This window comes from Pleurodeles waltl, chromosome 7, assembly GCF_031143425.1.
Source record: "Pleurodeles waltl isolate 20211129_DDA chromosome 7, aPleWal1.hap1.20221129, whole genome shotgun sequence".
Classification (NCBI taxonomy): Eukaryota; Metazoa; Chordata; class Amphibia; order Caudata; family Salamandridae; genus Pleurodeles; species Pleurodeles waltl.
In genome coordinates, this window is record NC_090446.1 from 688091756 (window position 1) to 688116230 (window position 24475).

The following is a 24475-nucleotide window of genomic DNA, read 5'->3' on the forward strand; positions in this document are numbered from 1 at the left end:
TGCAAAGCACTAGCCCACTCATTCACGACACCTGGCCTGCTCTTCGTACAACCCTGAACACTGCCCGCAATGCTCTCCTTGCACCCCATCGAACATGAACGGGTCTCTTGAAACAAAAACTTGAGAAGGTAAACCTTCCCCCAGACTAATCTGGGACTGTAGCTGACCTGCGCTCCATTACGGCTGTCTTGAACGTTTGACTTTGACCCGGTCCAGCGCAACCAAATAGTCACGATTGGCACTTTATGCATTAGAGCACTAAATTGCAGTTCATAACTCTGGTCCTACTGGTTGGATGTTTGCTATTTTGCTCTTGCTTCATTCCTTACATTAAGCTCTATTTGTTTAACCTGGTGTGTGATACATTGTTTGTGGTGTTTTCACTGTTTTATTCTTTAAGTGTTGTAGAAATACTTTACAAATCACCTCTAAATTAAGCCTGACTGCTTTGTGCCTATGTACAATGGGGTGAGCACAGGTTAATTTGTGGATTGCTGGTGCTTTGGTCTGACTAGAACTGTGGTTGCTGCTTGACCAGGGCTCACACCCCCGTCAACAAGTAACCCAATTTCTAACAATGGGCTAAAACAAATTCCGATAGTTCCTCTAAACACCACAGTTTTCAAATTCAGTGTTTGCATTTCCCACCCCACTACCGTGCCCTAGCACAATGGCTGCAGCTTACAACCTTCTTTTGTGTCTTAGGACTTCAAGAGTGTGGCAGGCAGCCCACCTTTCACCATATTTATAGATCTCCACCGGAGTTGTGGAGCTCTCTGTGCTTTCACTGCACCTTCAGTGAAAGTTAGCTTAGTGGCTACCATGTTTTATGCAGCTGCTGTGCAAAATGGTATGTTTTGAATCAAAGCTCCCAAAGTTTTAGTTATTTTCGTAAAGCAAAATACTAATGACCATGAAACTTGTGTAGTTTACTCCCAGAGTGGTGGTGGTCATTTTTTCCTGGTTGGGACCGCAAAGCTTTCCATGCAGGTCCAGAATAGAAAACAGTACATCAGACTATCCGCTCTAAATAAGATGGATGGTCTGATCTACTTACACCAACAGGCCGAACTATGGCACGCCGTCATTGTAAGATTTCCACAAGCAGAGTCAAAGGTGGTGGGTAGCAGGCAGCCTGTCAGTTTGGTAGACAGGGTACAGGAAGCTTAGTCAAATGGGTGGATGAGGCATTGTATCACATGCACACCCGGAGCAGTGATGTTTTGAATTATATCGGAGACACCCATAATAAAGGTAAAATTCACCAGGTATACCGCAAGATATTTTTGATCTCAGATTGGATCCCTGCAATTATTCAATGCTGATGTATCTAGAACTCCCAGAAACGGTTGACTTCGCCATGTTGATATCTACCTTCCATGGTGCAGAATATCCCCTATGATGAAGCATGCCACCATTATTTTTGGTGAGACGATATCTCCAAAATCTTTTTTTGACCTAGGTAGAACTCTACCTTGACTATAAAAGTGACTTGGCCACCTGTTGTGTGATTATAGACAGGGTACTCCACTATGTTTGTAGCTTAGTACCTGGTCTACCATGCTCTAACTGAGGCCCCAAGCTATAAAGGAAAACTCAGACCAAGGTACATCTCAGATGCAAACTCACTTCTTGGTTTATTCAAGTAAGCGCTACATGTGGGTCCTCATAGGTCAGTTCTGTGTGTATCTTTTAATTGAGTTATTATCAGCACTCATTACTCCTTTCAATGTGCTTTTCTAGTGTAAAACACTTTGGGCCTGATTACAACTTTGGAGGAGGTGTTAATCCGTCCCAAAAGTGACGGTAAAGTGACGGATATACCACCAGCCGTATTACGAGTCCATTATATCCTATGGAACTCGTAATACAGCTGGTGGTATATCTGTCACATTTGTGACGGATTAACACCTCCTCCAAAGTTGTAATCAGGCCCTTTATTCTCAATCCATAAACGCAGCCTCATTTTTACCTGTCCATGCAAAGCATCTCAGCTCTGGTGTGGTTGTGTGGTGCCATTTGTGATCACATGGGTGGTGTTTCTGTCGGAGTACAGGGCACAATCATGAACAACACCCTCAGAACACGTCGCTGAAGAAAATAGCATGCCAGCCTTTGGTGAGTGATCGTCCGTCTTCAGCGGTTGAGCCCTCCAGGCCTTTAGAGCAGTCCACAGTTATAGTGGTGACACTTTCTTTGTCCATAGCATATTGGTAGCACCAGAACTTTCGTCATGGCAGAAATGCTGGATGGCACACTTAGGCCCATATTTATACTTTTTTAGCGCTGCATTTGCGCCTCTTTTTGCAGCAAAAGCAGCGCAAACTTACAAAATACAATTGTATTGACACAAATGCGATGCTAAAAAAAGTATAAATATGGGCCTTAGAGTGTTGTTGTCGCTTCACACAGTTCATCACAGAACCACTTAGGAAGGGTAGACGACCCCTCAGCTCGGGTCATTGCCAGTTACACTTGTGAATGCAAGTCAACTTCTTCTGGGTGTTCCGTACACTGGGGACATAGAAGGGTTTCTCTCCTTCTGAAGGGTCAGGCATCCTCTGAAATTGGCACCACTTTCCACCGGCACAACAACTCCTGCCCATGTATAATTGTTCTGCCCAGGTTGCAACTGATTTGCACATATAGGGCCCTATTTAGAGTTTGGAATGTTCCATCAAAACGTGACTGATATCCTGCTTGTTCTCTTACAAGTGTCATAGGCTATAATGCTCTTGTAATATGGCAAACATAATATCAGCCACGTTAGTGATGCAGTATCATGTCCGCCAAATTCTAAATAAAATCAATAATCTCAATTTTCCAGGCAACCTCACACCACTTTTTCTTCACTTCAGAAAAGGAACTAACTAGAAGGCAGAAATTGAGCGCTTTCACATAGGATTATAAACAATCATAGCGCCCATTGAAAAGGTCAAGGTCTTTCCCATACCACTCCTTGAATCAAAATCTGCACAAACGTGAAACTTATGTTTGTGGTGATACAACGATTTTCATGCAAAGATGATCATCTCATTCCATTTCTCTCTAATGAAGTAGCAGCCTTAAGAAATGCTGCTTTCTTCATGATCATAATGGTGTCAGCGAGAGATGCACTTTGCAGAAGACCTCTAGCCCAATCCTTCATCGTGGTGTGGTTTGCTCAGAAGTGTCTCTTTCAGACTAAGAGAGTATGCAGTAAGATTTAAGAAAAGATGGATCTCCCCTGATTTATCATGCCAATTACCGGTCTGCAGAGGAAATATATCAACTGGAAAGGGGTTTGCCAAACAAAATTAAAACTAACAAACATGGAATAAATGATGGGGAGCCGGGAACTGCGAGACTGTAACTCCATCGCGGTGTTTCGGTAACATAATAAACAGCAGGACTGAAGGTCGGTGCCATTTGTCACTGTCACCCGGGCCAATACTGCAATGCAGCTCTGTAGAGCAAGCAGTTACTTAGTTCTACAAGAGACAATGTACAAGCCATGATTTATGCTACTTACCTTTTTTTTGCTTATTCCCTCAGCTCACACCTCTTTCAAGGTAGACCCTTCCCTTCCTCTTGCATGCCACATTACATTACGCATTTCTCTTTGCTACCTGTGTGTTATGTGACTTGTCAACATCAGAGGTAACAGAATACTGTCATTTTTCGTCATATTTCTTACTAGTTTTCAGTTTATTTTAACTTAGATGCAAAAATAACATCACTTAATAGGTAATGGTGCACTTTGCAATGTTTAAGAACCACAAGCACAATTGAAAGAGGATACAGATAGGCACGATAAAGAAAACGATAGGTACTAAGCAGTGGCAAAGCCAATGTGAATGGCCATTTTTCAAGTGAAAACAGTCTTCATCAGCTTGCAAGTCTGTTCTTCTGTTCGTGTGGATGATGGGGTGAATGTAAGAACACATACATGATTGGGGAGATAAACAACCTTAGACAGATGAGTCAGTGCATGGATGGGTGAACGAGTGACTGAATGCATAGTTTATGAATGGTTGAGTAAAACCATGCATAGAGTGTTGAATCTGTGAGAGAATAGATTGATGTAAACCGGTTCCAACATTCTTATAGGGAAAGGCCTCAGGAGTGGTAATGTCATTAAAATTCCTAGAATTACCAATACTTTGCCAGGCCGAGTATTAAACCAAGTCTGGAACATCATGCTGATAATGGCCACAGTATGTTCAGAATCACCAACATTATGCCAGTGGAAGCAGAATTATGCTCCTTTACGCTATGGATGTCAACATTACACCAACATTTAATGTCACTATGCCATGCACGGCATTGTGCTTATGATTGGCAGAAATATTCTCTGGATGCTCACAATCTGTTAAGAACAACCACCGTTATGCCATGAATTTCCATCATTATACCAAACTCAACATTATGCTAAAAGGGTATACTATCTTCTCATCAGTGGTGACAGTACACAAAGAACTGCCACCGTTAGTGCAAGGCCCGCTATGGGTACCCACAACATCATTTACCAATTAAAAACCAAGCAACTAAATTGCACATCACAATATCAACAAGCCACAATGAACCTCAAATACAGAATAATGTGTGATGGTCCTGTGTTGTCTCATAATTGTGCTGTTACTGTGATGTCTTCAATGATGTCACTTAATATGTCATGAGTGGCGTACTATCTGAGGTGATAAGCAGGGCATGGTGCAAATGCAAGTTACGGTTAGATCAGCAAACTATTGCTAAGGTGATAAAGTGCTTTTGTTTTTAACCATTAGTTTTATGTTATTTCAGCACCTAACTACAGCATCATTTTAACCGCTGTTATTTTGAGTGAAATTCTGGGTCTTTTTTTAAATAAAGGTGAGACCTTTTTTTTTATCATACTTCACTATTGCAGCGGTGTAGCCATTGTTATTTTTTGTTTGTAAATGTCTTCGTTTTTTTCATGATTTTCAGCCAGCTGCATAGAGCTTTTGTCTGTGAGCATTGGGGTTTGGCTGCAGGGCCGGGTCTATGGCCGGACCTTGTCCCATCCCATTTGAGGGTGGTAACACAAAGATACCAGGCTTTGCAGCCAACAACCTCCTGCGCACAGCCAAAGGCTATGTGCAGCGGGTGAGTTGGCTGAATTTGATTAACAAAAATAAATTAACTGAAAAAACCTGCTGCCATGCCCACCCCCAACCCTCTATGGGCTGACAAACCCCCACTACCCACAGCCATAGGCACAGCAAGAGGGTGACTGGCCACAGAGGGGCTGGCAATCTTCACACAGGTAGTCAACTCCTACTGCCATGACTTTGGCCAGGCCTTATGCCAACTCCTTCTCCACAACACAAGGCCTACATAGTTGGTGATTGACTGCAGGGCCTAGCCCCCAGCCAGATCCGGAACCAAAACGTTCACAGACTCCCCTCCCCCATTGCCCAAAACCTACATTTCATTTAACATGTTTTAAACATTTTTAAGGTCTGTGTTTTTCCCACAGTACTAGCACTGAAACATTACCCAATGGGGACTAAAGTAGTTAAGTTGAAGCTACATGGTACAGCAGCACCATTAGGTTGAAGCTCACGCCACAGCTTCCATGGGAATACCACAGTATCCCATGAAAGGGCTGCGCTGGGTTCATTTTATTCGGGTTTTTACCCTGGGGGTCCCTCTTAATCCACCTCAAAGTGCTAGATATTTAGGTGTTCCAACCCTGTCCCCTTATTTAAAAACTAAGGGGGTCATTCCAACCCTGGCGGTTGGTGTTAAAGCGGCGGCCAAACCGCCAACAGGCTGGCGGTAAAAAAAATGCAATTCCGACCCTGGCGGAAACCGCCAACAGAGACCGCCACTTTAACACTCCGACCGCCACGGCGGGACAAACAAACAGTGCGGCGGTCACCGCCAACAGACAGGCGGGAGACAATGTACAGCCCACCCTATCACAACCCACCTTTTCCGGGGCGGTAGCCCCGCCGATAAAAACACGGCGGAAACAGACATTTCAAACGGAAAACGCTCACCTCCATACACCCCACGAGGAATCAGGACAGCATGGAACCCGAACTCCACATCCTACCAGCCATTGTCTTCCTGCTCCTCTACCACGAGCACGAACGCCGACGCAGAAGACAACGGTGAGTACTGCACCTACGACACAGGGGAGGGGGGAGGAGAAAATATTATGGGCACACACATACGCGATACACCCACCCCCACCCTCACCCACTACAACACACACATCAATGCGTATCAACACATCAGAGTGACACCCCCCAAACCCCCCGGAAGAATGCAAACACAAAATGAAATGATTCTAAACAGAGGAATATATTGTATTAGTGCCTTAAAAATATAATTCTACATCAAAAACTGTTATATACATAAATGTACAAGTCCGAGCATTGTAGCATGTATTGTCCGTGGACCACTGTGCCCAAATCACATGGGCAAAGCCCACAAGATACCTGACTCCAATGGAGAGAACACTGCAGGGGCATCAGATAGCAAAACTACAGGCACCTCAGGGGGAAGGGAAGGGGTGGCACCTCAGCCAGATGAGTCAATGCATAGAAATACATCACAGTTACCCCCCCAAACCCCCCGGAAGAATGCAAAGGCAAAAGGAAATGATTATAAATATAGAATTATATTGTAAGACTGAGTATAAAATATATCACACATCTATAACTTTATATACATAAATTGTCCAGTCCGATATGTCTATCAGCCATTGTTCGTGGGCCACTGGGCCAAAACACATGGGCAAAGCCCACACAGGATACCTGCCTCCAACGGAGAGAACACTGCAGGGGCATCAGATAGGAAAACTACAGGCACCTCAGGGGGAAGGGAAGGGGGGGCACCTCAGCCAGATGAGTCCACGACCCCAGATCCACGAGGGGCCTCCATGGCCACTGTGCCATCCTGGGGAGTGCAAAGCCACAGTCTCACAAGTCTCTACAGTGGGTGGGTTGCCCACTGTGCCATCCTGGGGAGTGCAAAGCCACAGTCTCTCAAGTCTCTACAGTGGGTGGGTTGCCCACTGTGCCATCCTGGGGAGTGCAAAGCCACAGTCTCTCAAGTCAATATCAGTCTCCACTGGTACTGGAGGGGGACTAGTGCCCAGAGTGCTTCGTGCAACCCTGCCCGACACAGATGCGGGCCTGCCCCTTCCGCCAATGGGCCAGCGGTTCTTGAGATGAAGGGCCCTGTTCAGCGGTGCTTGAGACGGCAGTGCCCTGTTCAGCGGTGCTTGAGATGAAGGGCCCAGTTCAGCGGTGCTTGAGATGAAGGGCCCAGTTCAGCGGTGCTTGAGACGGCGGTGCCCTGTTCAGCGGTGCTTCAGACGGCGGTGCCCAGCGGAGCAGTGCTTGAGATGAAGGGCCCTGTTCAGCGGTGCTTGAGACGGCGTTGCCCTGTTCAGCGGTGCTTGAGATGAAGGGCCCAGTTCAGCGGTGCTTGAGACGGCGGTGCCCAGCGGAGCAGTGCTTGAGATGAAGCGCCCTGTTCAGCGGTGCTTGAGACGGCGGTGCCCTGTTCAGCGGTGCTTGAGACGGCGGTGCCCAGCGGAGCAGTGCTTGAGATGAAGGGCCCAGTTCAGCAGTGCTTGAGACGGCGGTGCCCTGTTCAGCGGTGCTTGAGATGAAGGGCCCAGTTCAGCGGTGCTTGAGACGGCAGTGCCCAGTGCAGCGGTGCTTGAGATGAAGGGCCCAGTACGGCGGTGCTTGAGATGAAGGGCCCAGTTCAGCGGTGCTTGAGATGAAGGGCCCAGTTCAGCGGTGCTTGAGACGGCGGTGCCCAGCGGAGCAGTGCTTGAGATGAAGGGCCCAGTTCAGCGGTGCTTGAGACGGCGGTGCCCAGAGGAGCAGTGCTTGAGATGAAGGGCCCTGTTCAGCGGTGCTTGAGACGGCGGTGCCCTGTTCAGCGGTGCTTGAGACGGCGGTGCCCAGCGGAGCAGTGCTTGAGATGAAGGGCCCAGTTCAGCGGTGCTTGAGACGGCTGTGCCCTGTTCAGCGGTGCTTGAGATGAAGGGCCCAGTTCAGCGGTGCTTGAGACGGCGGTGCCCAGTGCAGCGGTGCTTGAGATGAAGGGCCCAGTACAGCGGTGCTTGAGATGAAGGGCCCAGTTCAGCAGTGCTTGAGATGAAGGGCCCAGTTCAGCGGTGCTTGAGACGGCGGTGCCCAGCGGAGCAGTGCTTGAGATGAAGGGCCCTGTTCAGCGGTGCTTGAGACGGCGGTGCCCAGCGGAGCAGTGCTTGAGATGAAGGGCCCTGTTCAGCGGTGCTTGAGACAGCAGTGCCCTGTTCAGCGGTGCTTGAGATGAAGGGCCCAGTTCAGCGGTGCTTGAGACGGCGGTGCCCAGCGGAGCGGTGCTTGAGATGAGTGTCCTGGTCAGCGGTTCCGGCCCAGGCATGGATGTCACTCGCCACCTGACATGTGGCTGGCGGGGCCTTCCTGCCCATCTGTCTGGTGGCTTGCGGAGCCCTCCTGGGCTGCAGTACCCGGCCTGTGGGTGTCCTCCTGCCCACCTGGGACGTGGCTTGCGGGGCCCTCCTGGGCTGTAGTACCGGGCCTGTGGGTGTCCTCCTGCACACCTGGGATGGGGCTGGTGGGGCCCTCCTGGCCGGCTGGCCTGCTGCCAGACTTGTCGGGCGTGCTGCCCTTCCCACCCTTCCCTGTACGCTTGTGGCCCTTTCCCACCTTTGGTGGTGTGCCAGGTGGCACCCGACTTCCTGCCGGAGCCAATGTAGGGATTTTGGTCCCTGGGGTCTTTGGTCTCTCGCGCCGGGCACTGGCAATCTTCGGATGCTTTTCCAGGGGTGGGCTGGCCGTGCCTTGGCTCCTAGCTGAACTGGATGCCCTTGAGGGTGGGGGACTCCACAGTCCATGGACAACAGTCTTTATAGGTCCCGGTTTTGTGGTGGCTGAGGTGCTGATTGGAGTCTTATGAGATGGACGGGGTGGGGGAGTTGTTGGAAAGAGGTTAAGGTTGGCAAGGAAAAGCAATTTGGAAAAAGAGTGACGGGTAGGTGTAGTGGGTATGGGAGTGGAGGAAGAGGATGTGGTTGTAGGAGTGTGAAGTCTGGTGTCTTTGGGTGCAGGTGCTTGGGCTGGAGGCTGTCGTGAGGTGGATGGCTGTTGGGTGGGTGGCTGCCTGCGTTTGTGTAGTTTGGAAGAGGGGGTGACAGACACACTGGGAGAGGACACAGGGGACGTGTAAATGGTAGTGGGGGTGGTGACTGCACGTGTGCGGAGTGTTCTGGTGGGTGTGCTGGTGATGGACGTAGTGGCTAAAGATGTTGTGCATGCAAGTGTGAGTGGAGACTTCACAGGGAGGGAGGAGGGAGACGAGGAGGAGGGGGACACAGTGGAGGCAGTGGCTGTTGGTATGTCTGCATGTGGATGTTGCTTGTGTGAATGCTTGTGTGATGTGTGGTGCTTATGTCTGGATGAGCTTCCCTTGGGTGTTTAGCTGTGTGCAGGCTGGTCTGATGGTGTGTCTGGGATAGGCAGAGGTACAGTGGATTGGGTCTGGGTGGAGGAAGTTGGAGGGGGGAGGCTAGAGACAGGGACAATTGCTGCCGTCAGTGCTGAGGCCAGAGCGTTGAACGATCGCTGATGGGCAGCCTGACCCGAATGAATGCCCTCCAGGTATGCATTACTCTGGTGCACCTCCCTTTATACACCCTGGATGGCATTCAAAAGGGTAGACTGCCCAACAATGATGGTCCTCAGGAGGTCAATGACCTCCTCACTGAGGGCAGCAGAGGCGACAGGGGCAGGGCCTGAGGTGCCTGGGGCGAAGGAGATGCCCACCTTCCTGGGTGAGCGGGCACGGGGCAAACGCTGAGGGGCTGCTGGGAGGGCGGTGCTGGTGCGCTGGGTGGCGGCTGTACCTGTTGTTGCGGGGGGCACGGATGTTGCCGCCACCACAAGGGAGCTCCCTTCAGAGGACGAGTCGCTGTCACTGACATCAGCACGAGTCGCCGCTGTGGAGCTCCCCTCGCCCTCCGTCCCACTGGTGTATTCGGACTCTGTTGCATGGCCCTCCATGCCCATGTGGGAAGCAGCTCCCTCGTGCTCCGATGCCACTTCTCCTCCGCCTGATGATGCTAATGCACACATGAACAGGAAGACCACAAAAAAGGGGGGGGGGGGAAGAAATAAAGACATGTTGAGTGCATGGATTACCGCTACCGTTGGCAGACAAGACAGACACAGAAGCCCCCTGCACTACGCTGCGCACTTGGGGTCCACTACGCAATCCGTGGGACATGGCCTACAAGCCTATGGACGACAACTGCACACATAGATGACACAGGGCCATGGATACCTGTACTTGGCACCCTACAGAGGTGGGGGGCGGGGGCACAGGGCCATGCATTACGGAGGGGCCTAGCCTACAGAAATTGCCCTGGCCTAGGGATACCCACAGCCCTCCTCCCCCACCCAGACACCTCCACTGCGCGCAAAGTCAGCAGAATGTATTTGTACTCACCCCCTTGTGTCTGCTGTGATGTCCTCACGCGCCCATCCAAATCGGGGTAGGCCACCGCCAGGATCCGGGACTTCAGGGGGGTCAAATGACGACTGGCACCCCTCCTACGTTGGGAGGCCATCCCCAGCTGAGCCTCCGCCGTCTTCCTGCTCCAGCGTCTCATGTCCTCCCACCTCTTCCGGCAGTGGGTGCCCCGTCTGTTGTGGACCCCCAGGGTCCGGACGTCCTTGGCGATGGCACGCCAAATCGCGACTTTCTGGTGGACGCTGTCCTATGTGACATATACAGGGAGAGAAAAATTGTCATCACCTTCTGCATGCTCGATGTGAGTGGCCCCCCATCCCCACCCTTGCCATGTGGCACATGCTCTCATCTGTCGTTTGATGCATGCCTCAATCGCTCCCCTCCCCACCATCTTTCATCCACTCCACTCAACCCAGGCATTGCCCACTAAGCATGGTCCCAGTGTACTTACCTGTTGGTCTGGAGGACCGTAGAGTAGCGCATACTGAGGGAGGACCCCATCCACAAGTTTCTCCAACTCCTCCTCAGTGAAAGCAGGGGCCCTTTCCCCAGTCGCATGAGCCATTGTCTCTTCCAGACCGAGGTCACAGCAGCACTTGCAGTGTAGGTCCTCTCCTGTCGAAGATCAGGTATCGAGTGATTAAGCAGATAGAAAATGGCGGTCACGCCCGCGGCGGTGCGTACCGCGACCGCAGGCGCACATCGTCATTGGCTCCTGAAACCCATAGGGTTCAATGTTAACCAATGCAGCTTTGCGCCGCGGTCTTCGACCGCCTACCGCCGCGGTGTGCCACGCCAGCGCATTGACCTCACATCCCACTGTCGCACTTCACAGGACAGGCAGCTGCCATTTCAAGGGCCCACATGGCCTAATTACCAACTGCGTCACACATACCTAGGCCTTGCTCCAACACTCATACAAGCCATTCAATGCATTGGGAATCGTGTCATGTGCAAGCTGTGGTTACACACCTGTGGGTTGATTGACTCTGTGCTCGCTGTTGTCCTTCATAGGCACCGTCCGCTGGGACATGCGAGGAGATGAAGGAATCTTCCCGTGTGCAAACCGCTGGTGGACCTGTCGACAATGGAGGAACGACATGTCATACTGACATACAGGCTTGACCGAGCCACTATACAGGAACTGTGTGCCCAGCTGGAGCCAGACCTGATGTCACCCATCCGCCAACCCACAGGGATCCCCCCTCTAGTGCAGGTGCTGTCAGTACTCCATTTCTTAGCAAGTGGGTCATTTCAAACAACAGTGGCCATATCATCAGGGATGCCCCAGCCTATGTTTTCCAAGGTGTTGTCCAGAGTGTTGTCTGCCCTGCTCAAACACATGCGGAGCTACATAGTTTTCCCTGAGGTGGGGGATTTGCCTACAGTGAAGGCTGATTTCTATGCCCTTGGACATATCCCCAACATCATAGGTGCCATTGATGGGACACATGTTGCTTTGGTCCCCCCCAGTAGGAGTGAACAGGTGTACAGGAACCGGAAGAGTTATCATTCCATGAATGTACAGATGGTGTGTTTGGCAGACCAGTACATCTCCCATGTTAATGCCAAGTTCCCTGGGTCAGTGCATGACGCGTACATCCTGCGGAATAGCAGCATCCCGTATGTGATGGGTCAACTCCAGAGGCACCGGGTGTGGCTATTAGGGGACTCTGGTTACCCCAACCTGTCATGGCTACTGACCCCAGTGAGGAATCCCAGGACAAGGGCAGAGGAACGGTACAATGAGGCCCATGGGCGGACTAGGAGGGTGATCGAGCAAACCTTTGGCCTCCTGAAGGCCAGGTTCAGGTGCCTCCATATGACAGGTGGATCCCTAATGTACTCACCAAAGAAGGTGTACCAGATCATCGTGGCCTGCTGTATGCTTCACAACCTGGCTTTGCACCGCCAGGTGCCTTTTCTGCAGGAGGATGGTCCAGATGGTGGTGTTGTAGCAGCTGTGGAGCCTGTGGAGAGTGAAGAGGAGGAAGCCGAAGAGGACGACATAGAGAACAGGAACACAGTCATACAGCAGTATTTTCAGTGACACACAGGTAAAAGTACACACCGGCATATTACATTTACTTAAAGACTCCTACCTCTCTACTGTCTGACTTTTTTCCCCAGTGTATGGTAAATGTGTTGTGACTTTCCCTTCCGTTTTCAGAGATGTGGGCCCCACTGCGTGACATCTGCTTTGTTTCCCCATGGACTACAGCTGTGTGACAGCGGTTTGTTGGCATCACAATGTGAATGTACATTTTGGCACGGTCATGTCTAATACATTTGTTCTAAATCACAGCCAGACTCCAGATTGTTTTGTGCAATAAGTGTTTTTATTCAAGTGCTCTAAATTGGATGGGTGGTTGCAAATCGGTGAGGGGTGATGGTGGAGGATTGTCCATGGCAGAGTCCAGACTATCAGTTTCACAGGTGCATTGTCCAAATGCCTGTGGGAAGTGGAGCAGAAGCAGTTTAAGGTTGGACAGGGTGACAATGTGGGACAGTGGGATGACAATCAGGGCGGTATCCCTTGCTGGCGGGGGTCTTGACATCTTACTCTGTCTTCTTCCTGGTTCTCAGGGCCCGCTTGCGGGGTGGTTCTCCTTCTGCAGGGGGTGGGGTGCTGGTGGCCTGTTGGTCTTGTGTCGGGGCCTCCTGTCCAGTAGCGCCGGCGGAGGTGGTAGGCAGTTCTTGGTGCATGCTAGTGTCAGGGGCCCTTTGAGGTGCCACAGTGTCCCGCAATGTGGTGACTACCTGATTCAGGGCCACTACGATGGTACCCATGGCGGAACTTATGTTTCTTAGTTCCTCCCTGAACCCCATATACTGTTCCTCCTGCAGAAGCTGGATCTCCTGAAACCTGGCCAGGACCGTCGCCATCGTCTCCTGGGAGCGGTGGTATGCTCCCATGATGGAGGAGAGGGCCTCGTGGAGAGTGGGTTCCCTCCTGTTCCCCTGTTTCCCTGGGCCTCTGTCCCTTGGACCGTGTGCCCACTACCACTGCCCCCAGGTCCCTGTTGTTGTTGGGTTGTTGGGTTAGCCTGGGTTCCCTGTAGTGGTGGACACACCACTGATTGACGTGTCCTGGGGACAGAGGTATGGGCCCGCTGGGTGGGTGCTGTGCTGGTGTTCCCAGAGGGGGGAAGGTCTGGTGTGGCCTGTGGCTGTGTGAGGGGAACTGACTGTCCCGAGGTCCCCAATGGACTGGGCTGGTCATCTAGATCCAGGGAGCCAGAGCTGCTGTCCTCACTGTGGGCCTCTTCTGGGGGTGGAGTGGACATATGTGGACCCTCCTGCGCAGTGATGTGGCATTCGGGTCCTGCAGGGGTATAAAAGTATGGTTATTGCTTCTGTGTGTGCCATTGCGTGCAATGGGTGGGTGCCCGTGTACCCCAGTGCTGGCATTCCTTTGTGGGGGCTGTTGTGATGGGGGTCGGGGGGGGAGTTGTATGTGTATGTGCAGTGGGCATGCTTAGGTGATGGGTGCCCATGCTTTGTGGACGCATGCAGGGCTAGGTGTTGGGATGGGTGGGTTGTGATGGTGAGACATTTGCAAGGAGTAGGTGTGATGGGGGTGGGGGTGAGGGTGGGGGTATGAGTTGGCATGCAGGTGGGGTGGGGGGAAGAAGTAGTTAGGATTTGACTTACCAGAGTCCATTCCTCCGCCTACTCCTGCGAGGCCCTCAGGATGCAGGATGTTCAAGAATTGCTCCTCCCATGTTGTAAATTCTGGGGGAGGAGGTGGGGGTCCGCCGCCAGTCTTCTGCACCGCAATGTTGTGCCTGGATACAATGGAACGCACCATCCCCCGTAGGTCGTTCCACCTCTTCCTGATGTCGTCCCGATTTCTTGGGTGCTGTCCCACAGCGTTGACCCTGTCGACTATTCTGCTCCATAGCTCCATCTTCCTGGCAATGGTGGTGTGCTGCACCTGTGCCCCGAACAGCTGTGGCTCTACTCGTACAATTTCCTCCACCATGACCCTGAGTTCATCATCAGAGAATCTGGGGTGTCTTTGCGGTGCCATGGGGTGGTGTGGGGGATGTGTAGGGTGGATTGTGTGGTGCTAAGTGTGGTCATGTGTATTGTAGTGTTGTGTGAAGTGCGTGCAAATATTGCTGGGTGACAGTGAATTGGGTGTCTGGGTGCTCGGATGTCTTTTCTTGGTGAGTGTTCACGAATCTCTAGGAGTGGAGGTTTGTGGGTGATGTGGGTGTGTATTTTATATTGTAATGGGTGTGTGGGAGTGGTGTGTGTATGTGTATCAGGTGTGTGTATTTTGAATTGTCCAATGTGGTTGTATTTTGTAGGTGTGTGTATTTTGAGCGCGGCGGTGTGTACCGCCAATGGAATACCGCGGTTGAAAGACCGCCGCGTGGATTCGTGTGTCGTGATAGTGTGGGCGTATTTCTGTTGGCGTGACGGTGGAGGTTTGGTCATCGCCAGTTTCTCGCTGCCCTTTGGTGTGGAAGACTTTTGTGAATGTCAGTATTTTGGCGGTTTGACTGTTGTGGGTCAGAATGACTGTGGCGGTTTACCGCGGCCGCGGCGGTGTTATGGCGGTCTTCTGAACGGCGGTAAGCGCCTTTTACCGCTGAGGTTGGAATGACCACCTAAATCAGTATCTACGTCCCTGAGTCTTGTAATGGCAGCAGCAATACCTTTTCTAGGTTGCAGTCACCCAACCAGATCACGTGGTGCTTTGAGACTTTTATGGGCTGCCAATCAGAGGGCCCTTTGGGCCCCCCCCCTGGACTTCCCACCCAGAAATGTAACTTTTTTAATCCTTTCAAGCCCAATTCAAGCTCCACATTCTTTGAGTACAGCTATAACTTTCTGCAAAATTTGGTGTAGTTCCATTCAGGCATTTTTTCTGTATTGGACATTAAAGATTCTTATGGAAATTACCATGGAACCCTACTTTTCTGGACCCCACTTTATGGATCACTTCATAAATTTCCAGGAAGAAGTTGAGGTGAATGAACTTTTTGGAAAGTTTTGTGAAGATTCACCAATGGCACCAAAGCTATTCACACAAAAAATGCCCTCTTCCTATGGAAACTCTGACCTAGCTATAGCTGTACCGTGCTGACTACCACCAGTATAAGTAAAAACAATGCCTTTTCAGGCTTAGAGTGCTGCATAAATTATGCAAAAAAGGACGCAGGGAACTCTGGTAAGTTCGCAAGGTTTAGGTTCCTTTATATGGAACACTCTTTAACATCACCGACTTTCCAAATCTGCTCACCTCCAATGTCTGTTTTTCTAGCAGTGATGGAGTCACCATAGCCAAGTAAGGCTCAGGGAGGTGGGCTATGTGAACCCCTCCTATTTTTTTTTTTAAAGAGGCCCCGGGGATGTGATACCCAGGGACTTGTACAGCTCAGGGAGTGGGCCGTTCATCCCCCTTACAATATTAAATAGAGCAGCCCTGTGAGACAGGGTCCCCAGGGCCTAAGGAAGACTTGGGTAGGGGAGGCCGTATGCCTCTCACATAAAAAACAGAAGGTTCAGACCACTGGCCTTGGCTCACACCTGGGTACTGTGAGACCTGAGATTTTGTTGTAAATAATTTTATCTTCACGTAATCATACTTATTTACTAATGTGTGAAATAATCTGACTATAAAATTTATGTTTACGAAAATTGTGCTCTACTTAGTGGCTGTCATCAAAGTGAAAAGGCCTACATATGTTCTCTAATGTTGCATTAACACTGTGATGAAATAGATTCTGTCTCTTTAAGAGCGGATTCTCTGTTAAAATAAATGCTGAAATAAAATGAGTATTTCATGGTATCTGTAGGGCTTGAAGCAGAAGCAAGGCCAGTCTGCAATATTTTCTGTACTTAATGTTTCTAGTGTACTCTGCTCTTATGACTTCATCTCCGTTGCCTAACAGACTTCATTCAATGAACTTGTATATTGGTCTGTAGTTATGTTTCTACTCCATGTTTTTCCCTCGAGGAAATGGTGCAACGAGAAATGTTTCCATATTTTGTAATCACTGTTCAACAACAGCATATTCGGAAGGTGCCGAGCAAAAGGGCCCACGGATGCAACCGGAGAAGGAGTCGTGCAAGATACATTTTTTATTTGTTTGAGTTTTGTCAATGGAACAGTGAATTAAAACTGTTAGAGCTAACATTTTATATAATTTTGATATCTGTTAACTTTCTCATTGGACATATTTTTCTCACCTTATGTTTAAGCCAATCATAAGAGTTTAGCAAGTTTAATTAAATGTTCAGTCACCATTGGATTTGGTTCTCTTCTTGGGATCCTTTCCTGGGTTCCAGAGACTTTACTTCATGTGATCTGTCACTTTGACATTTCATGCTTTGCCAGTTAGTCTACTGACATGCTGGTGTTTTATTATTTTCCGAGTTTATTATGTCTGTTCAATACTGATTTAGTGCCTTGATGGTTTAGTAATCTTATAGTCTAAACTGAAAGCCATACCCTTGTTCTTGTTCCTGATGCTGACGCTGTTGTCCTCCTGATGAAGTAGATGTTGTTGCTGATTACCTTAGAGACTGGGTAAATGTATGAACTGTATATTGTTATTTGTCTTTTGTTTTCCAGATACCAACTTCTACTGATTTAATACTGCTGCTATTTTTGATAGCACCATAGTTAGATGTTTTCTAAATTCGTGTTACTAAATCTTTTACATGAAGTCCAACATGTTAATGCTTATTAGTGGTTAGTGAGGTGTTACTCTCATACTCATGAATGGTCATTTACTCTTTTTGTTTGTTGATTCAATGCATTCAATTTCTCTTGCTCAGATTCTATTATTCTGGTTTTGTGTATTCTCTATTGAGGTATTAATTATTACTGCATTGATAAAGCTTAGATTAATTTGTCGATTCAATCAGCCTTTATTGTTTCTTTACATGTATCAATTGAGTTTGAGAATAATATTTGTGACTTTAGCATTGTTTATATAGGGAAATAAACATAATGGTGGTCATTACAACATTGGCGGTAAAAGCCGCTTACTGCCGTGCAGAAGACCGCCAACACACCGCCGCGGCCGCGGAAATCCGCCACAGCTATTATGACCCACAGCTCGGAATCCGCCAAAATTCAGACACCCACGCAAGTCCGCCAAACCAAAGGTTAGTGATAAACTGGCGAAAACAATACTTCCACCGTCACGCCAACAGAAATACGCCCACACTATCACGACACACGAATCCACGTGGCGGTCTTTCAACCGCGGTATTCTATTGGTGGTACACACCGCCGTGCTCAAAATACACACACATTTACAAAACACAGCCACATTGGACAATTCGAAATACACACACCTGATACACATACACACACCTCTCCCGCACAACCCAATACAATATAAAACACACACCCACATCACCCACAAACCACTACGACCACAATTACCGAGAGAAGGCCAGAGAGAGACACCACAAACAACTACCAAGCATCCACAGACAAACAATACCATCACCCACAGAACTTCCACACACCTCACACAACACACTGCTAAATATCACCCCATTTATCACTACACACACCACCCCACACATCACCCACACCACCCCATGGCACAGCAAAGAAACCCCAGGTTCTCTGAGGAGGAGCTCAGGGTCATGGTGGAGGAAATCATCCGGGTAGAGGCACAGCTATTTGGATAACAGGTGCAGCACACCTCCATAGCTAGGAAGATGGAGCTATGGGACAGAATAGTGGGCAGGGTCAACGCAGTGGGACAGCACTCAAGAAATTGGGATGACATCAGGAAGAAGTGGAACGACCTACGGGGGAAGGTGCGTCCCGTGGTCTCAAGACACCACCTTGCGGTTCAGCGGACCCCCACCTCCTCCCCCACAATTAGCAACATGGGAGGAGCAGGTCTTGGCGATTCTGCATCCTGAGGGCCTCGCAGGAGTAGATGGAGGAATGGACTCTGGTAAGCCAAATCTTAACTATTACATCCCCCACCCTACCTGCATGCCATCACATACCTCCACCCTCACCCTCACCCCCATCACTCCAACTCCTCACAAATGTCCCAACATCACAAACCACCCATCCCAACACCAAGCCCTGCATGCAACAACAAAGCATGGACACCCATCACCAAAGCATGGCCACTGCAAATACCCATACACCCCCCTAAACCACCATCACACAAGGTCCCACACAGGAATGCAAGCACTGGAGTACACTGTCACCCACCTATTGCACACCATGGCACACACAGATGTAATAAACATCCTTTTATACCCCTGCAGGACCCCTATCCAACGTCACCGGACAGGAGGGTCCACACATGTCCACACCACCAACAGAAGAGGCCCACAGTGATGACAGCAGCTCTGTCCAACTGGATCTAGATGACCAGCCCAGCCCATCGGGGACCTCAGGACAGTCGGTTCCCTTCACACAGTCACAGGCCACCACAGAGCTTCCCCCCTCTGGAAACACCAGCACAGCACCCACCCAGTGGGCCCATACCTCTGTCCCCAGGACACGTCAATCAGCAGTGTGTCCACCATTACAGGGAACCCAGGCTAACCCACCACCCCAACAACACCAGGGACCTGGGGGCAGTGGTAATGGGCACACAGTCCAGGGGACGGAGGCCCAGGAACACAGGGGAACTGGGAGGGCTGCTGTGCGACGGGGGAGGACAGACCAAGAGAACCCACTCTCTACGAGGCCCTCTCCAACATCATGGGAGCCTACCACCACTTCCAGGAGACAATGGCAACGGTACTGGCCAAGTTTCAGGAGTCCCAGCGCCTGCAGGAGGAACAGTATTTGGGCTTCAGGGAGAAACTCCAAACCATCAATTCCACCCTGGGCACCATCGTAGGGGTGCTGAAGGAAGTACTCAACACCAAGAGGGACACTGTGGCACAACAAGGGGCCCCTGACACTAGCCTGGACGATGAACTGCCCACCACCTCCGCCGGCGCTAGTGGACAGGAGGCACCGCCACAGGACCACCACACCAGCACCCCACCCCCTGCAGAGGGAGAACCACCCCGCAAATGGTCCCTGAGATCCAGGACAAAGACAGAGAATGGTGCCAAGACCCCCGCCAAGAAAAGAGACCACACTGAATGTCATCTGTCTGTCCCACTTTGTCACCCTGTCCATCCTCAAACTGCCCCAGCTTCACTTCCTATGCCCATTTGGGCAATGCACCTGTGAGACTAATAGACTGGACTCTGCCATGGACATTCCTCCACCATCACCCCTCACCATTTTCCAACCCCCACCAATATTGAGCACTTAAATAAACACCCTTGAAGCACAAAACAATCTGGAGTCAGTCTGTGATTTTGAAATAGTGTATTAGCAATTACAGTGTCAAAATGGTCTTTCATATGTAATGTCAACATTCCTATGTCACACAGCTCTAGTCCATGAGGAAGCAAAGCAGATGTCACACAGTGGGACCCACATCTGTGAAATTGTAAGGGAAAGTGACAACTCAGTGACCAGAAACGGGCTGAAAATGACAGACAGTAGAGAGGTAGTAGTGTTAAAGTACATGTGGTAGGCAGGTTTGTATTCTTACCTGTTTCTCATTGGAAATATTGCAGGATCACCGAGTTCCTGTTGTCTATGTCCTCTTCTTCTGCTTCCTTGTCTTCATTGTCCACAGGCTCCACAGCTGCAACAACACCGCCATCTGGACCATCCTCCTGCAGAAAAGGCACCTGTTGTTGCAAAGCTAAGTTGTGAAGCATACATCAGGCCATGATGATCTGGCACACCTTCTTTGGTGAGTAGAATAGGGATCCACCTGTCATATGGAGGCACCTGAACCTCGCCTTCAGGAGGCAGAAGGTCCGCTCTATTATCCGCCGAGGTCGCCCATGGGCCTCATTGTAGCGTTCCTCTGCCCTTGTCCTGGGATTCCTCAGTGGGGTCAGTAGCCATGACAGGTTGGGGTAACCAGAGTCACCTGCAAATGGCGAGGGACAACTGTTAGACACGCACTAACCTGTAGGGATATCCCCAGACCCAGACAACCATTCCCACAGACTTGTTTCCAGGTGGTCACCTAATAGCCACACGCTGTGCCTCTGGAGTTGACCCATCACATAAGGGATGCTGCTATTCCTCAGAATGTAAGCGTCATGCACTGAACCAGGGAACTTGGCATTAACATGGGAGATGTACTGGTCTGCCAAACACACCATCTGCACATTCATGGAATGATAACTCTTCCGGTTTCTGTACACCTGTTCACTCCTGCGGGGGGGTACCAAAGCCACATGTGTCCAATCAATGGCACCTATGATGTTGGGGATATGTCCCAGGGCATAGAAGTCTCCTTTCACTGTAGGCAAATCCTCCACCTGAGGGAAAACGATGTAGCTCCGCATGTGTTTTAGCAGGGCAGACAACACTCTGGACAACACGTTGGAAAACATAGGCTGGGACATCCCTGATGCTATGGCCACTGTTGTTTGAAATGACCCACTTGCAAGGAAATGGAGAATTGACAGCACCTGCACTTGAGGGGGGATTCCTGAGGGATGGCGGATAGCTGACATCATGTCTTGCTCCAGCTGGTCACAGAGGTCCAGGATTGTGGCATGGTCAAGCCTGTAGGTGATGATCACATGTCTTTCCTCCATTGTGGACAGGTCCACCAGCGGTCTGTACACCGGAGGATGCCGCCATCTCCTCACATGTCCCAGCGCACGGTGCCTATGAAGGACAACAGCAAGCACAGAGTCAACCAACTCAGAGGTACGTACCCACACCTTACACAAAACACAAATCATAATCTGATATTTGGCCTGTATGAGTGTTGAGGCACGGCCTAGATATGTGTGACGCAGTTAAAAATTAAGCCATGTGGGCCCCTGAAATGGCGGCTGCCTGACCTGTAAAGTGGGACAACGGGATGTGAGGTAACTGCGCTGGCGTTGTACACCGTTGTGGTAGGCGGTCGAAGACCGCGGCGCAATGCTGCATTGGTTAACATTGGACCCTATGGGTCCCAGGAGCCAATGACGATGTACGCCGGCGGTGACTGTACGCACCGCCGCGGACGTGACCGCCATTTTCTATCTGTTCAATCACTCAATACCTGATCTTCGACAGGAGAGGACCTACACTGCAAGTGCTGCTGTGACCTCGGTCTGGAAGAGACAATGACTCGTGCGCCTGGGGAAAGGGTCCCTGCCTTCACATCGGAGGAGTTGGAGAAACTCGTGGATGGGGTCCTCCCCCAGTACACGCTACTCTACGGTCCTCCAGACAAACAGGTAAATACACTGGGAGCATGCTGTATGGGTTATGCCTGTGTGGAGTGGGGTGGATGAAAGATGGGGGGGGATTGAGGCGTGCATGAAACGACGGTGAGTGCATGTGCATCATGGCAAGGGTAGGGATGGGGCCAATGACTGTGACGGTGCATTTGGTAATAACTTTTATTTTCCCTCTGTACAATTCATGTAGGTCAGCGCACACCAGAAAAAATATATTTGGCGTGCCATCGCCAAGGACGTCCGGACCCTGGGCGTCTACCACAGATGGAGCACCCACTGCTGTAAGAGATGGGAGGACATTCGCTGCTGGAGCAAGAAGACAGTGGAGGCCCAGCTGGGGATGGCCTCCCAACGTGGGAGGGGTGCCCGTCGCACCATGACCCCCCTGATGTTCAGGATTCTGGCGGTGGCGTACCCGTAGTTGGATGGGCCCTTGAGGGCATCACAGCAGCCACAAGGGGGTGAGTACACTCTCATTCTGATGATTTTGCGCACAGTGGAGGTGTCTGGGTGGGGGAGGTGGGCTTTGGGTTTCCCGAGGCCAGGGCGAGTGTGCTAGTTAGGTCCCCTTGTTCTGGCAGACCCTGTGGCACCCCAAACCCACCTGTGTACAGTGCCAAGTACAGCTAGCCAGGCTCCTGTGTCATCCATGTGTGCAGATGTCGTCCATAGCCCTGTAGGCCATGTCCCAGGGATTGAACAGTAGAGGCCAAGTCTGCGGTGTAGTGCAGGGGGCTTCTTTGTCTGTCATGTCCGCCAACGGTAGCGGTAATGCATGCACTCAACATGTCTTTCTTCTGTCGTCCCCCCCTTTTTGTGGTCTCCCTGTTCTTGTGTGCTTTAGCATCATCAGGCAGAGGAGCAGTGGCACCGGAGCAGGAGGGAGCTGCATCCCACATGGCCCTGGAGGGCGAGACTACGGACTCTGAGTTCACCAGTGGGACGGAGGGCGAGGGGAGCTCCACAGCGGGGACAGGAGCTGACAGAAGTGACACGGACTCATCTTCTGATGGGAGCTTCCTTGTGGTGGCGGCAACGTCTGTGCCCCCTGCATCTACAGGTACCGCCCTCTCAGCAGCCCCTCAGCCTTTGCCCTGTGCCCGCTCACCCAGGAGAGTGGGCATCCCCTTCGCCCCAGGCACCTCAGCCCCTGCCCCAGTCACCCCTGCTGCCCTCAGTGAGGACGCCATTGACCTCCTCAGGTCCCTCACTGTTGGGCAGTCTACCATTTTGAATGCCATCCAGGGTGTAGAAAGGGAGTTGCAACAAACAAATGCATTCCTGGAGGGGCATTCATTCTCGGCAGACGGCCCTTTAACAAGCTTTTCAGACTCTGGCCTCCGCACTGATGGCAGCCATTGTCCCTGTCTCTAGCCTCCCCCCTCCAACTTCCTCCACCTAGACCCAATCCCCTCTACCTCAGCCTATCCCAAGCACACCTTCAGACCAGCATGCACACACGTCAACACACAAGGGAAGCTCAGGCAAACATAAGCACCACACATCCCACAGGCACTCATGCAAGCATCACACACATGCAGACACACCAGCATCCACTGCCTCCACTGTGTCCCCCTCCCCTCATCTCCCTCCTCCCTCCCTGTCTCGTCTACACTCACACCTGCATGCACTACATCTACAGCCACTACTTCCATCACCAGCACACCCACCACCACACCCTGCTCATGTGCAGTCACCACCCCCACTGCCATTCACACGTCCCCCCTGTCCTCTCCCGGTGTGTCTGTGACACCCCCTCCCAAGATACACAGGCACACACCCACCCAACAGCCATCCACCTCACGATAGCCTCCAGGGCATGCACCTTCACCCAAAGTCACCAAACGAACACCTCCTACAACCACAACCTCTTCCTCCACTCCCAACCCCCCTCCAGCTACCCGTTCCAGTGTTCCCCAAAAACTTTTCCTGTCCAACCTTGACCTCTTTCCCACACCTCCCCCACCCCGTTCGTCTCCTAGGGCCCGACTCTCCAGGTCCCAACCTAGCACCTCATCCACAACATCTCCAGGACCAGTGGTGCCTGTAGTCACCAGAATCTGGAGTGCACCGGCCACCAGGGCAGCCAGTGTGGCATGGAGCCACAGCATGGACAGTCCCCCACCTGTCAAGCATCAAAAGTTGGCCAGTGCCCGGCGGGAGAGGGGGAAGACTCCAGCCACCAAAGTCACTCCCAGGGGTACAGGTGGGAGTGTGGATTCAGCTGCGACACCTTCCAAGGTGGGGAAGGGCCACAAGAAAGTCAGCAAGGCTGGGAAGAGCAGCACAGTGGAGAAGACCGCCATCTTCCCCCCTGCCCAAGAGGCGACCGCCACCAGCCCTGCTGCCCAGGAGGTGACCGCCACCAGCCCAGGTGCCCAGGAGGCCACCGCCAGCACCAGCCCTGCTGCCCAGGAGGCAACCGCCACCAGCCCTGCTACCCAGGAGGCCTCCGGCAGCACTAGCCCTGCTGGGCCATGAAGGACCGCCAGCACCAGCCCCGCTGGGCCAGACAGGCCCGGCAGCACCAGCCCCGCTGGGCCAGACAGGACCGCCAGCACCAGCCCCGTGCCAGCACCAGCCCCACTGGGCCAGACAGGACCGCCAGCACCAGCCTCGCTGGGCCAGACAGGACCACCAGCAGCTGAGTCACTGCAAAGGACCCCGCCACAACAAGCACCGCTGAACAGGGCACCACCGC